General features: G+C 37.2%; 1 pseudogene across 1 annotated transcript in view; it reads left to right on the forward strand.

Moving 5' to 3' along the window:
* Positions 1 to 9,784: 9,784 nt before the first annotated feature.
* The window catches only part of LOC149770110 (interferon-induced very large GTPase 1-like), a 41,587-nt pseudogene continuing 37,497 nt past the window's right edge, over positions 9,785 to 13,874 (forward strand). Inside the window, exons 1-2 of the transcript XR_016418948.1 lie at positions 9,785 to 9,920; positions 10,312 to 10,886. The product of XR_016418948.1 is annotated as an interferon-induced very large GTPase 1-like (transcript). The remainder of the gene's footprint in view (positions 9,921 to 10,311; positions 10,887 to 13,874) is intronic.

Genomic DNA, 13,874 nt, shown 5'->3' on the forward strand with positions numbered 1-13,874 from the left:
CAGTGCGATGCAAAACAGAATATTGCACGAGAGATTGCACATGATATGAGAAACAGAGTTTATACGGGACTGTTAAACAATAAAAAGTCCTTATAAAGAATATAGTGTCAAATAGCAGATGATGGAAGTCTCACACGAATCGTGCACTATAATGCTAAATCTAACCAAACCAATAAAATGCTCTCTTGGTGGACACGTTGACGACTATCCATCAGCAGATGGAGCAAATCCCTCAAAGCTGCATATTCTTTTAGACAGACTTACCCTTGTTCACATCAAAGATCTTATAGGTTATGTGGAGGAAACAGCAAGGCAATTCAGCGAAAAAGAAGGTCGCACAATGCGAAAACAACACACACTAAATTCATGGTAATTTATATGTGAAGCTGTCATACAGTTTCGTTAGATGAATATTTGATTTTCAGATACTTTTCCAGCTAGCTTTTGAGTCAACTCAAGACCTCAAGGCCCCAATTCGATAAGTACATTTATGTTGGCAACCCGGATTACGAACAAATGAAGGCTGATGTCTTAGATATCCCACGACCTTTAATTGTTGGGTGCACAGATACCTGTTCTTTTTGTGGAGAAACCTACATCATCTCGCAGTCAGACCATGAGGCTCTGCGCGAAACTCCACTTCACAGACCGCAAGGTTGCATGAACTATACAGCTGATATCGGAAGGTTGTTCTCGATAAACAGCTGCCAAAAGCTTGTGGTAAGTGAGTTCGCGTTTCACCTGTCTTTCAGGAAAGAATTTAACTCGGAAATCTGGATGTTTAAACACTTACATGCGTGATCCTAGATTAAAATTAGTTTCTTAATCACAAATTGCAAATTTGCTAGTATTATCAACATACTCTCTGTCTCGGTTTCTTGAGTACTTGGTTAGTAACGTAAGCCTCACCGAGGGTCCTTTCATACAATTTCAGATATACGTCAATTATATTGACTGTTTCATTATGGGGGAGGGGCCAATAACATCTGGTACATCTAATATTATGCCCTTTTTTTATCTTGCTTTGTCTTCTGTAAATGTGTGTTCTTGTTTCTTGTTTTTTTTTAAAAAATAATAACCATCAGATGTAGGCTGTCTTTAGACGTGTATGTGTCCTCATGCAGTGATTTTAAAAATGTATGTAAATCTATCGATTTCAACCACTGAATGATAATTATTCAGATTCGTATTATTATAAAACTTAGAAATATGTTATTAAATTATAACCAGATCAATTTTAAACCAAAAGATTACTTTTTTTAGTCAAGACGTGCACTGTTCGTGGTTCATCTTATTCTTGTTATATCTATATCGTTGTTGTCGTTGTTGTAGGTTGCTGTCGTTGTTGTTTGCTTAAAGTTGTTCCTTTATCCAAAATATTTTGCTAAATTTGTTCAACTATGGGTGTTAGTTTGATTTGAAAACAAATACACTGGGCACAGCAGAAGACGACAAGGGTTGCGTTTCTTACAATTAAAGTACGTGGACATCATGACTGAGACAGTCGGTTTGAGAAAACCCAACAGAGATAAGAAAAGTAAGGCTAGCTAATCTGTTTACTGTCTTTCTCTTTTTTAGTCCATTTTTCCTTTGACAGGTGTAAAAGGTTTCTAAATATATTTCTAACATGCTATACGTGTATTCTGTATGTGTATGCTATATGTGTATGCTATTTGTGTATGATATACGTGCATGTTGTATGTGTATGCTATACGTGTATGCTATATGCGTATGCTATAGGTGTATCCTGTATGTGTATTCTATATGTGTATTCTATATGTGTATGCTGTAGATGTATGCCATACGTGTATTCTGTATGTGTATGCTGTATGTGTGTGCTATAGCTGTATGTTATACGTGTATTGTGTATGTGTATGCTGTATGTGTATGCTATAGGTGTATTTTATAGGTGTATGCTATATTTGCATGCTGTATGTGTATGCTATACATGTATGTTGTATGTGTATGATGTATGTGTATGATATATGTGTATTCTATACGTGTATGCTATAAGTGTATGCTGCATGTGTATACCATAGGTGTATGCTATACATGTATTCTGTATGTGTATGCTGTATGTGCATGCTGTAGGTGTATGCTATACCTGTATGTTGTATGTGTACGCTGTATGTGTATGCTATATGTGTATGCTATACGTGTATGTTATACGTGTATTCTGTATGTGTATGCTATAGGTATATTCTATAGGTGTATGCTGTAAGTGTATAATATATGTGTATGCTATAGGTGTATGCGATATGTGTATGCTATAGGTGTATGCTATATGTGTATGCGATAGGTGTATGCGATATGTGTATGCTATATGTGTATGCTATACGTGTATGCTGTATGTATATGCTATAGGTGTATGCGATATGTGCATGTTGTATGTGTATGTTGTATGTGTATGCAATTGGTGTATTCTATAGGTCGGAGGTTCCCAAACCACGGCCCGTAAGCACCTTGTGGCCCGTCGGCTCTCAGCAAGTGGCCCGCGAGGCCTCTATATTTACTATAATGTATTTTAATAATTTCAAAAATTTATTGACGTTCAAATAAACAAATAATAAATAGATGAAAGTTGCAATAATGCGCGATCTACAGTATTCTAGAGTCTTGAATGTTATTTCTAAGTCTAAGAAGTCTGTCATTTTGGTCGAACACTCGGAGCCTCGTCGGCGTTCGATAATTCACTCTGCGCGTGGTTGTTGTGCTCGGATATAATTATCGAATGCGCCCGTTGAGTTAGCGAACGAAACGTTTGGAAATTCCCTTTTCCCAGACTTGTCGACCAATCAGAGTGCGCAAGACGCCATGATGTCATCTGTTACAACTGTTTAGTAGTCTGCAGTTTGGTGTTGAAATTAGATTTTTCAAATAAAAATTTACCGTTAAAGCCGATAAGCATGAACGTGGCCAACGTAAAATCAAACAATGCTTATAAGAGAAAATGTGAGGACTGTGCTTGTCGTGAATTCTTCGCAGATTGGACGGAGAAATTTATGTTTGTGCCTAGTTGTAGTGGTAAACCGGTTTGCTTAATCTGAGGATTTTGTGTTTCAATCTGGAACGACACTACACGACCACCCATTGAGACATAAATGCTCAATATCCTGTCGGTTCGGAGTAAAGAAAAGATTTCATAGCTAAGAAAGAAGGTTTTCTGACCAGTCAGCAGTCATTTTTCCACCAAGGCTAAAGAACGGAGAAAGAGTGATGTTGTTGCGTGGTACGAAGTCGCTCTTCTGTTGGCTCACGAGATGCGGAAGAAATAATAAAGCCTTTCGCTTAAAATTGCTGCTAGAATGCTTGGCCATAAAAAGTGTGAGACAAAATTTGATCAGATTCCTTTGTCTAATAATACTATGGCTAGGCGAGTTGAAGAGTTGGCCAGCGATGTTCATCGTCAAGTAGCAACACATGTCAAAAATTGTAAACAAAATTCATTGGCAATGGACGAATCCACTGACATTTCTGACACAGCTCAGGTCGCAGTTTTTGTTCGAGCAATAAACGATAATTTTGAAGTTACTGAAGAACTTCTAGGACTTGAATCGATGCATGCGACTATCAAAGGAATTGATCTGTTTGAAACTCTGAAGTGTGTGTGTGTATGAAAAACAACATAGATTAGAAAAATTTGGATAGTGTATGCACCGACGGTGCTCCGGCTTTGACGGGTAAAAATTCTGGATGTCTAGCATTATTGGAACAGTTTCTTGACCGCACTATATTAAATTATCATTGTATCATTCACCAGGAGGCACTGTGTGGAAAGACATTAAATCTGAAACATATCATGCATGTTGTTCTGAGATGTGTAAACAAAATTCGAAGCAAGGCGCTGAACAGGCGTGAGTTCAGACAGTTTATATGAGACCTGAACGAGGAATACTGTGAGATACTGATACACTGCGAAGTTAGATGGCTGTCTAAAGGGAAAGTACTGTCACGTTTCTGGGCACTGAAAAATAGTGTATATCTGTTTTTGCATGAAATATATGAATTGCCTACAGAACGGGCATGTCTGCAGAATGATGACTGGCTTAATTACCTGGGATTTTTGGTGGACATCACGTTTCATTTAAACTCTTTAAATGCGAAGCTTCAGGGAAAAGACAAACTGTTCACAAATTTGTGCGATGACAGTTCTGCATTTAAAATGAAACTGTACCTGTTTATTAGGCAGTTGACAGAAGGGACTTTAGATGCGTTTCCAACTCTAAAGACACTTGTGGTGGAACAGAAATTTGACCTGTTACAGTACAAGGTTAAAGTGGAAAGTCTTCTGGATATCTTTCAGTCGAGATTTCAAGAGTTCACAACAGAGGAGGATAATGTTGCCCTCTTCATAAATCCGTTCGTATTTCTGGATGCCAAGATCTGCCAATTACAGCAAAACCTTCAGCACAAAGTAATTGATTTGAAATGCAATTCTGCACTGAGATGCAAATTCCTGGAGCTGCCTGCTTCACCCTCATCTGATCATATGATCTCATTCTGGCGACTATTGCCTGTTGAACAATTTGAACACTAGCATTCATTCGCACAGAGATATATCTGTCGTTTTGGTTCGACTTATAGATGCGAGCAGTCATTTTCCGCAATGACAATTATAAAAAACAAGCAACGTTCCAGATTCACTGACAGTAACATAGCTGCTCTTATGACTTTGGGCACGACAGCTTTGTGCCCAGACATTGATAAACTGGCATCTGAACTTCAGTAACTGGTTGTGAAGAACAGTTACAATTGTAAATTAATTATATTAGTATCGGTTTTCGAAACTGATTTAAAATTGTTAAATGAACATTTGATTTAAAACCGAACGTGACTGTAGTATAGGACTGACACTGATCTTAAAGTTTTAGAATTTGGTTGCTGAAAGTTAATAAATTTAAGAATGATGTTACACGACTTTTATAATTTTATAAACATTGATAAACATTTATAATTTTATAACGTTGTGGCCCGCTTAATTACCGAAAAAAGTGGCACATGCACAACTGTGCGCTCGCCACTATAATTAAACTCAACAACAACAATTACCGAAAATAGTAGATATGGCCCTCTACTTGAAAAGCTTGGGAACCATTGCTATAGGTGTATGCTATATGTGTATGATATATGTGTATGATATACGTGTATGCTATATGTGTATGCTATAGGTGTATGCTATATGTGTATGCTATAGGTGTATGCTATATGTGTATGATATACGTGTATGCTATATGTGTATGCTATAGGTGTATGCTATATGTGTATGCTATAGGTGTATACTATAGGTGTATGCTATATGAGTATGCTATATTTGTATGCTATAGGTGTATGCGATATGTGTATGCCTTATGTGCATACTATACGTGTATGCTGTATGTGTATGCTGTAGGTGTATGCTATATGTGTATGCTGTATTTGTATGTTGTATGTGTATGCTATTGGTGTATTCTATAGATGTTTGCTATAGGTATATGCTATATGTGTATGCTATTTGTGTATGCTGTACGTGTATGCTATATGGGTATGCTGTACGTGTGTGATATATGTGTATGCTATGTTTGTATGCTATATGTGTATGATTTATGTGTATGTTACATGTCTATGCTACATGTGTATGCTATATTTGTATGCTATATGTTTATGCTGTATGTGTATGGTCTACGTCCATGATATACGTGTATGATATTTATGTATGATGTATGTGTATGCTATACGTGCATGTTATATGTGGATGAAGAGATGTAGTTATCATTATCATTTTTGACTTTTATGCATTTTTCATCCGAGAACCGTTCAATATATCTGATATATACGTGTACGGAGTTTCTGTGCTAGGCATATAATACACATGGTTTCTATATGTGTCAGTTGACGGTGGAGTTTCTATACTTGTGAAACTTTTATATTTGTGAAGAACGGCATTTTTCTTTTCATATGTGATCATCCTAAGAAGGAGTATATGTTCTTTTTTCCTGGTGTTATTAACTCTGCCTCTTCCCAGCGGCGTCTTCTATTTTGTTCTCTATGTGGTCCTTTCGTCCCACTCTTCGTCTTCTTTTCCGCTAATGTAGGTGGCTTTCTGTCACTCGGGTGTTATTCTCTGCGCCGTCTCTTCTATCTGTTCGTATTCCCCATCTTCTTTTTTTCCCTTTGTTCTGTATTTTACTTCTTTTGTTTTTGTCGTATTTCTGTTTGTTTCTGATTGCTTTCTTCCTGCTCCTTTCGTGTCTGGCCCTTCGTTGGTTATGCTTTCGTTTTCTTTCTAGTTTCACTTGTCGTTTCAGAGTGCTTGTTTGTTTTGTCTAGAGCAGACAATACTTCTCAACTCTTCACGTGTCTTTCTCTATTTTTGTTATTAATTATTGACTAAGAACCTAAACGTTACCTTCGCCTTTGTTTATTTAATCTATCAAAAACAATAAACGTTTTAGCGGTAAAAATTTGACTTTCCCATATTATCATTTTCTTTTTGTTTAAATGTAGTCTTGTTCATTGATACTATGTTGTCTCTGCTGAACAACATTTCTTGAGCCTAACAGTTCTTTGGTCTTTATGGGTTAATTGCATGTTTACCCTAGTACTTTATTCCTAAGTTAATTGTCAGTTTTTTATGTGATATCAACACGCAATCTTTCAAGTTCGCTGACTCTAGGTCGACTCTTTGTTATAGCGAACCAAATGTCTTGTATAGAAAAACAGGTAGATGTCTCATTCTTTCCCCTGGCCTTTGCGTTCTAACTTTAATGTACTGAATTGAATTTTCTTTCGTTTCTAAATATTTACTTACAGGTAGTTATTTACAACTGCGTAATTTTTTGAAGGAGGGGGGAGAAGGCAGGGGTTCTTGTACCTAATGTAATTTCGTTCAGAGCTGGATATGCAGTCTTTATTTCGGAGTGAATTTCTTTTATTAGTGTGAGCCGGGATTGGCCCCGATCTCCTCGAACCATTCCCCCTGGTTGGAATGGTATTGTCCATCATCAGATTCAGTGATTAACAGTTTATTTCCTATCCCGTATTGGAGAGCCAAGATTCCACTATTGTATTTATATTATATTTTGTCTCTTTTCCTGTTCTTTTTATGAATGCCAGGAGATTGTTATACGTAGTTCTTAAATTGTAATTGTTGACCACAAAGTATTCTGGGAATGTGGTTCGTTCCTGTTGGTTGTTTGTGACTTAGATTAAATAAGCTAGCAATGGGCCCAGGTTGTATATGCAGGTGTACATATCTCATGCATAATTAGATAACGGTTGCTACAAGCAGATGTGGAAAATGTACTCTTACTCTCCCAATATACCTGCCACACGAAGTTTGCCCAACCTAAACTAGCTCTCTGTGACTCACGGTATTAATTCAGTTCCCATAGTAAACCTATGCAAACACCATGATATTAAAAAATCAGTAACTTTAAATTTCTGAGTGCTCGTGATCAAACTTATATTTATCAGTATAGATGCATTCCTGATGACAGCTTTTAGATGAATCCACATCACACGGCATTTTCTGGACCTACATGTGTTTAAAAAATTTGCTTTCAATTCCGCAGTCGGGTGATAATTTCAGAAATGGTTGTTCCAATCTCAAGACTGTAAAGGAACTGAAATTCCATCAATAAAATGATGTCTCTATTTTTTCAGTTAGAACTAGGATCAGCTCTCAACATATTTTTTTCTCTCCAAAATCTGACTTTCATTATCAACCAATCGCGGCCAGCCAAACCCATGTTTATTCTATTTTATCGTTATCCATTTCCAGACTGGTTCCCATTTTCCCATACATTTAGTATTGTGTATCTTATATGACCTAAATCTGCTCTCTATTACAGCTACCGAAGAACGAAAGTAAATGAACCAAGTGCATGTTTACTAACTACTCATTTTCAAAACTGCAGTATAAGAGTCCTCCTTTTAAGTGATAGAATATAACGGTTTTCGAGAAACTAAACAAGCTGAGAGGGAAGATGAAAGTGACATTTGGTGGCACGAACATCGCTTCTCATAATAATGAGCTACGAAGAAAATAGTCATCGTATAAATGTAAAAATGTTTATTATATGGGACAGAAAATTATATAATGTCTATCGTTTATCTAACAAGCAATACCAGGTGGCACACCACAACACTCGAAAAACCATGATTGTTTATAAAGCAATTGACACAAATTTATATCCAAGATAGACTGTATTAATAAAATCTCAACCTTAGCATGACATAATCACAAGTGGAACGTGCATATATCTATTTGTTATCTATCCAGCGATCGATCGAACTGTAAATATACGTCTCCATTTAACTGTCTATCCGTATATCTGTCTGTATTATATCTATATGTCTGTATATATATATATATATATATATATATATATATATATATATATATATATATACACACGCACACAGTTTTGTAGAAAAGAAAAATATGATAGGCATACGTGAGGAACACCTGAAGCCTTTTAAAATCATATTGGTTTATAAAGTGTTCAATTTAACTACACATACAAGCAATGAAAGATAAAGCGCTATGCATGGTGGCATTGTGCCGATTCAGAACTGTAGATTCGCCTTCCTATGATCAAATTAATGGACAGTATTCAACATCTTTTCTGTCTTTAAATATATACATATTCGAGTAGTGAAATATAGTCATGACACCCATGCATATTGTTGTACTTTCTTAAATTTATCCTTCCGCTTTTTTAAAGCTTGAAGAATATGTGCTACCTTTCACCTGTCCGTCCGTTTCTCATTCCGTCTGTTTGTCCATTAGTCGGTCCGTCTGTCTGCTACAATATCTGGTTTTAAACTGCTGGGTGGAAGTTTAAGAAACATGTAGCTCTGTTGCCCATCGGTGATCATCTGTGAGAGAGGTGACAATATAAGCTGCAGCTACGTTTTGTCCATGGGTGGGGGAAATTAATAATCGAATGTAAGAAAGTTTCAATTACAACATCTTGAAAACTGTCCAACCTACCATCTTGTATATTAGTCATAGCCGGAAACGGCGTCGTAGATGCTATGAATTTTTCATTATGATCCCTGAAGCACTGTGTTGGAGGTTGAGGTGAGATCACAAGTGTAGGAAATGGGGTTGGGATGCATATTCGAGGGGAAGCGTGGGGACTTGCTATAGCTAACAGCTAGAGATGTTTTTCTTATTTTAAATTTTATACACCGGGCAGAACCTAATTGGACCTGAACCCGGAAATCGGGAAAATATTTTGAGAGTAAGACATTGAAAGCTATGCTATACAACCACGCGTTCCTTCAACGTCCTGTAAGGTAAACAATAAGTTGAACTGACACGTTACCAAGCTAAGGTTGACTAGGACATGTATTATAGAAAAGAAGGTCAGGAATGACTGTACAGGTAGACGCCATTACATACTGATAACGTAATGTTGACATTGGTTACGGTAAAAGTAATCCATAATACTAAACTAAGGTAAAATGATGACATCTTTCATACCGTAGTCCCTGAGACATGCGTTTCTCTGGCTAAAAGTCACGGGCATGACAAGAAAATTACATATAATATTAGAAGTACTAAATGATTCAATATGGCGTGGCTTTTTACTCCGGTATTTAAAAAAAAATGTATCTTTCTGTCGATTCATCCACGGTGGAATTTTTAGGCTATTTCTTGGTATGTAACATCGGTGAGCTTAGCACGTGTCAGAACAGTTCTAGGTAAGTGGTAACGTTTCCTTGCACCGGTTGGAATTTACTTGTCAAATTGCCAAACAGATGGGCGGTACTTAATCTCCATGACGCAGCAAAGTGCCATTCTGGACAAGAGAAATGAAGACCCATGATATGTGAATTTAAGGAAATTGGAAATAGGATCAATGAAGGCAAATTCGTACCTTTCGTTTGGGTAACTAGCAAAAAGACACAAGTATGGGATATACTGGATACAGGTATGGGGCATGAATATAGCATTTCATTACCTTCATTCATTCTGCATTTTCATCAACTCTTTGCCCAGTGTTCGGCAAAAGAGAGACATGCATCAAATCAAAAGCTTCCTTCAAATGGCAATATAAGTTCATATAATATAGGTTGTTAATGTTTACATATCAATACGTGTATATTTTTGTTTAATCCAAGCAAATGAATGTGTTAATATATTTAATAGTAATAGTGTGATACATTTTGTAAAATCAGCTTTCAAAACGTCGTCGTTGTCTTTTCATTACTAATGTCATGATATGTCCAGCTCGTAAGAGTATTCTAAGCTGCTTGTATTTTTAACATGCCACACAATAATACCTAATAGTCAAACCTATTAAACCGTAATTTGTTTTCCAGATTAGTACTTCAAGACCGGAAGTTTGAGCTGCGTGGTATTATTTCTGTTTCCAACACATTTTCAGACATGATTTCTGGAAAATGTAGAAGAACTACCTACTGGAAAGAACAATTGACACAGTAAACACCTGCATCTGATTCAAATTTCACAGTTTAACATGCAAAACGAATACATGGATGCTCATCTAAGTTACGTCAGCATCCCTATTTTTCAAGAAAGTACACTATCTTAATTAGCTGTAACACATAAAATCGATCAAGAGGTGTTATCTAAATTTGTCACCACTGACTCCTTCGTACATCAAGGAGTGTTATCTAAATTTGTCACCACTGGCTCCTCCGTACATTCTTGAAACTTATAGATCTGGCCGCTAGAATGAAATATTGACACGGTAAGCAAATATATCTGGCGCATATTTCCCAATTTAAAATGGAAAAGGCAAACACGATTCTGAATCCGAGTGGCAGTGGAGATTCTATACCTCAAGAAAGTGTAATGGTTTCTTCAGATGCCGCACAAGATGAAGAATTCATTGCGTTGCTGAAGAAGTTGGATTTATATAAATACTTCCCTGGTAAGTTGCACTAAATCAAACACAAAAATAAATCTTTAAATTATGTTTCTGTTGTTTTGTGTCCATTTTGAGACCTTTTCGCCAGTGCTGTCTATTGGCTTTCTCTTTTCTTGACATTTTGTTAAAGTTAGGTATAAAATTCTCAATCCTCGTGATTAATTATCTAATGTCCTTTTCTTTTAACATGTACCGACATTCGTTTATAATCCATCATGAAAGTGATGCCAGTTAACGGGTATCATTCTCATGCTTGAATGACAATATTGTTTTAAAAGTATAGACTAGAGTGTTATAATTAGCTGTAAGCAGGAATGGAACACTCGATTCATATCACATGGCAAGGAGATATGGAGAGTTGTGTGCAAGTTATGCTATGTTTGATGCAACGCGCACATCCCTGGTTCATTCTCACTCGGGTGCACATTAGTTTTCTTATAACTACCAATGATGAAAAGTCGCAGAAGTCCATGTTGTGACGTATTCCACCCCAAAATATTATATATCTTGTACCATGTTACATTACCAAACATAAACTCATGTCAACAACTATTACATTTTTTGGTGTTTATACACACTGTACACAAGAAACGTTTCAAACATTTAGTGATGTTTTCGTCACTTATATTCGATTCTGATGAGAACGGTTGTTTTCCTTTCAAAGATGCCAATATCGATTTCTGTATTTAAAAAATCTCTCTCAGCAGCAGGGGGGGGGGGGGCGAATCGGACATTTTGTCAAATCGTCATGTGGCTTAATTAATACCTTCTGCACTCAGCGGATCCGGTGTCGTCAGCGCCCGGTAAAAAAAAAACGACGTCGTCGTCGGGGGGGTCGACCAATCGTCATTTGGTTTAATTAATACTTTCTGCGCGCCGATCCCAGCGTCGTCAGCGTCCGGTAAAAAAGCGCGACGACCGCATCGATGTCATCGCACCCCCCCCCCCCGCTGCTAAGAAGTTATTTACAATGATCTTACAAACAGAGTGATTACTAACTCCTCCTCTTGTAGATCAATTAGGTTATTTGACTGATCGGTAAGTCTAAAATTAATTCTCGTTAAAAACCGATTATGGCATCGCATATAGACCGGATTAATCGGGCTCTCAACGATTAAGAATCCGGGAGGGGCTGTTGGTGAAAATGAATAAAGGATATACCCCTGTTGAGCTTGATTTGATTGCTTGGTATCTACCTGGTAACTCCCTTCGATAACATCACACACTAGATTGATTGCTATCACCGATGCGATATTTACGTTGTATGGAGCAATATGCCTACCACCATCTCCGTTATCGTGTTTGAGGATAGTTGATGGACCGAAAAAATCATTAAGAGACTTTCTTAGTTCTGGCGCGTTGTATCCTGGAAACTTGAAATCGGGTAAATCGGCTTCTGTGATATTATACTCGGTTAGGAATTTTTGTTTATTATCATCGATGCTATCGGATATTATTTTAACGATTCGTTTATTGATATATTCCATGTCTGATATAAGTTGATTTAACACCTCAACGTGTTTTTGTGCTTTTGTTTTCCGTAGTTGTTCTAGTTGCAATTGGTAATTACGATTAATCTCGATAAAAGCATTATCGAGATCATTTAAATTAACTGTTAATATGACGGACGATTCAGGATTTTTCCTATACGGAAAATACCATTCAATGGTATTCCTGTTTTGAAACATAAACCGGCCGTATGGTGACGTGTTTTTCATAATAGACAAATCATTTCGATACCGGGGAATAATTTCATGATACGATTGCGCATTCGTGTAAAATTTCCGCGGACTTTCATGAGGTGGATTCTTGGGCCAACCTAGTATGGTTCTTATTGAACTGTTATAAATATCAACCATATACCCCGGTGTGCTTATTTCAATCGTCGACGATAACGTCGGTTCATGAACCGTAATATCGATTTTTGATTCTTTTCCTGTGATCGATTTTATCCTGCGTTGAAATTCTTTATTGATTTGTTCTATTTGGTATGACCCAGTTGGTATTGTAACCTCCTTCCAGTCTGGGGTCCCATTGGGTTTATTTGTCCATGCAAAAACCAGCGAGTTATTAGGTTGTTGTCCGTTAAATGCATCCGCTCGGATATTAGGCCAACTGTGATATACTCGCAATTTTGCCAGCGCTATTTCCTTCACTGGAATCGGAGAAGGGAAGTTTACACTGAATTCTGGCTTCGTTGATGTTATCGATATCATACTTGTTTGTACCGGAGTGGTGTTCTCCGCGATCCGTTGAAGTAATTGAAACCCTTCGGGGTTCAGCGACATTATTATTATTCGTCGTTTCTAGTGTTTAATTTCAACACCGAATATTAACAACCTGCTTGTTTTCAGGAGAATGTTTTAAGCCCATTGAAGTGGTTTCAGCGACGTGGTTTCCAGCTTCCAGTTGAAAATCCTCGATTTTTGACATCGCGGAGTCATACAAATGGACCATCGTGGAGAATTCAACATCGGATATAAACGAATTATCTATCGCCAACGAGATCAACCCGGATAATTTCGAGTACGCGTCGGATACTATTTGATGTTTTACTGTATACTCGTTGAGTTTTTTCTGAGAACACGATGATATCTTTCTAGTGATTGCGTTGGCGACTCCAGCAATTGTTGTCGCCGCGGAGATAGCGATTGGAACAGCGATCGGGGCCATCATGGTCACCGTGGATAAAATAACACCGGTACCGGCTACTATACCTGACACCGAGTACACGACCGCGTCGATGGTGGTTATTTTTCGACGGTATTTTTTTATTTTTACACGGTATTGTTCGGAAAGCGTTTTCAATTCGCGGAGAATTCTTTTACGGTATTGAATCGATATTGATGTGACGTCGGTGATACCTCTGATTCAATTATCTTGGTGGTCATTTTTATTTTAAAAGAGCTAGTGTTTTTAATTACTTAGATCCGCTACAAATTCCACATACCATGTAATGTTTGCCCTGGTTAAATTTCTATCAACGGCATA

The sequence above is a fragment of the Sinohyriopsis cumingii genome, unplaced genomic scaffold (assembly GCF_028554795.1).
Source record: "Sinohyriopsis cumingii isolate HCF-2022 unplaced genomic scaffold, ASM2855479v2 utg002698l, whole genome shotgun sequence".
Taxonomy (NCBI): domain Eukaryota; kingdom Metazoa; phylum Mollusca; class Bivalvia; order Unionida; family Unionidae; genus Sinohyriopsis; species Sinohyriopsis cumingii.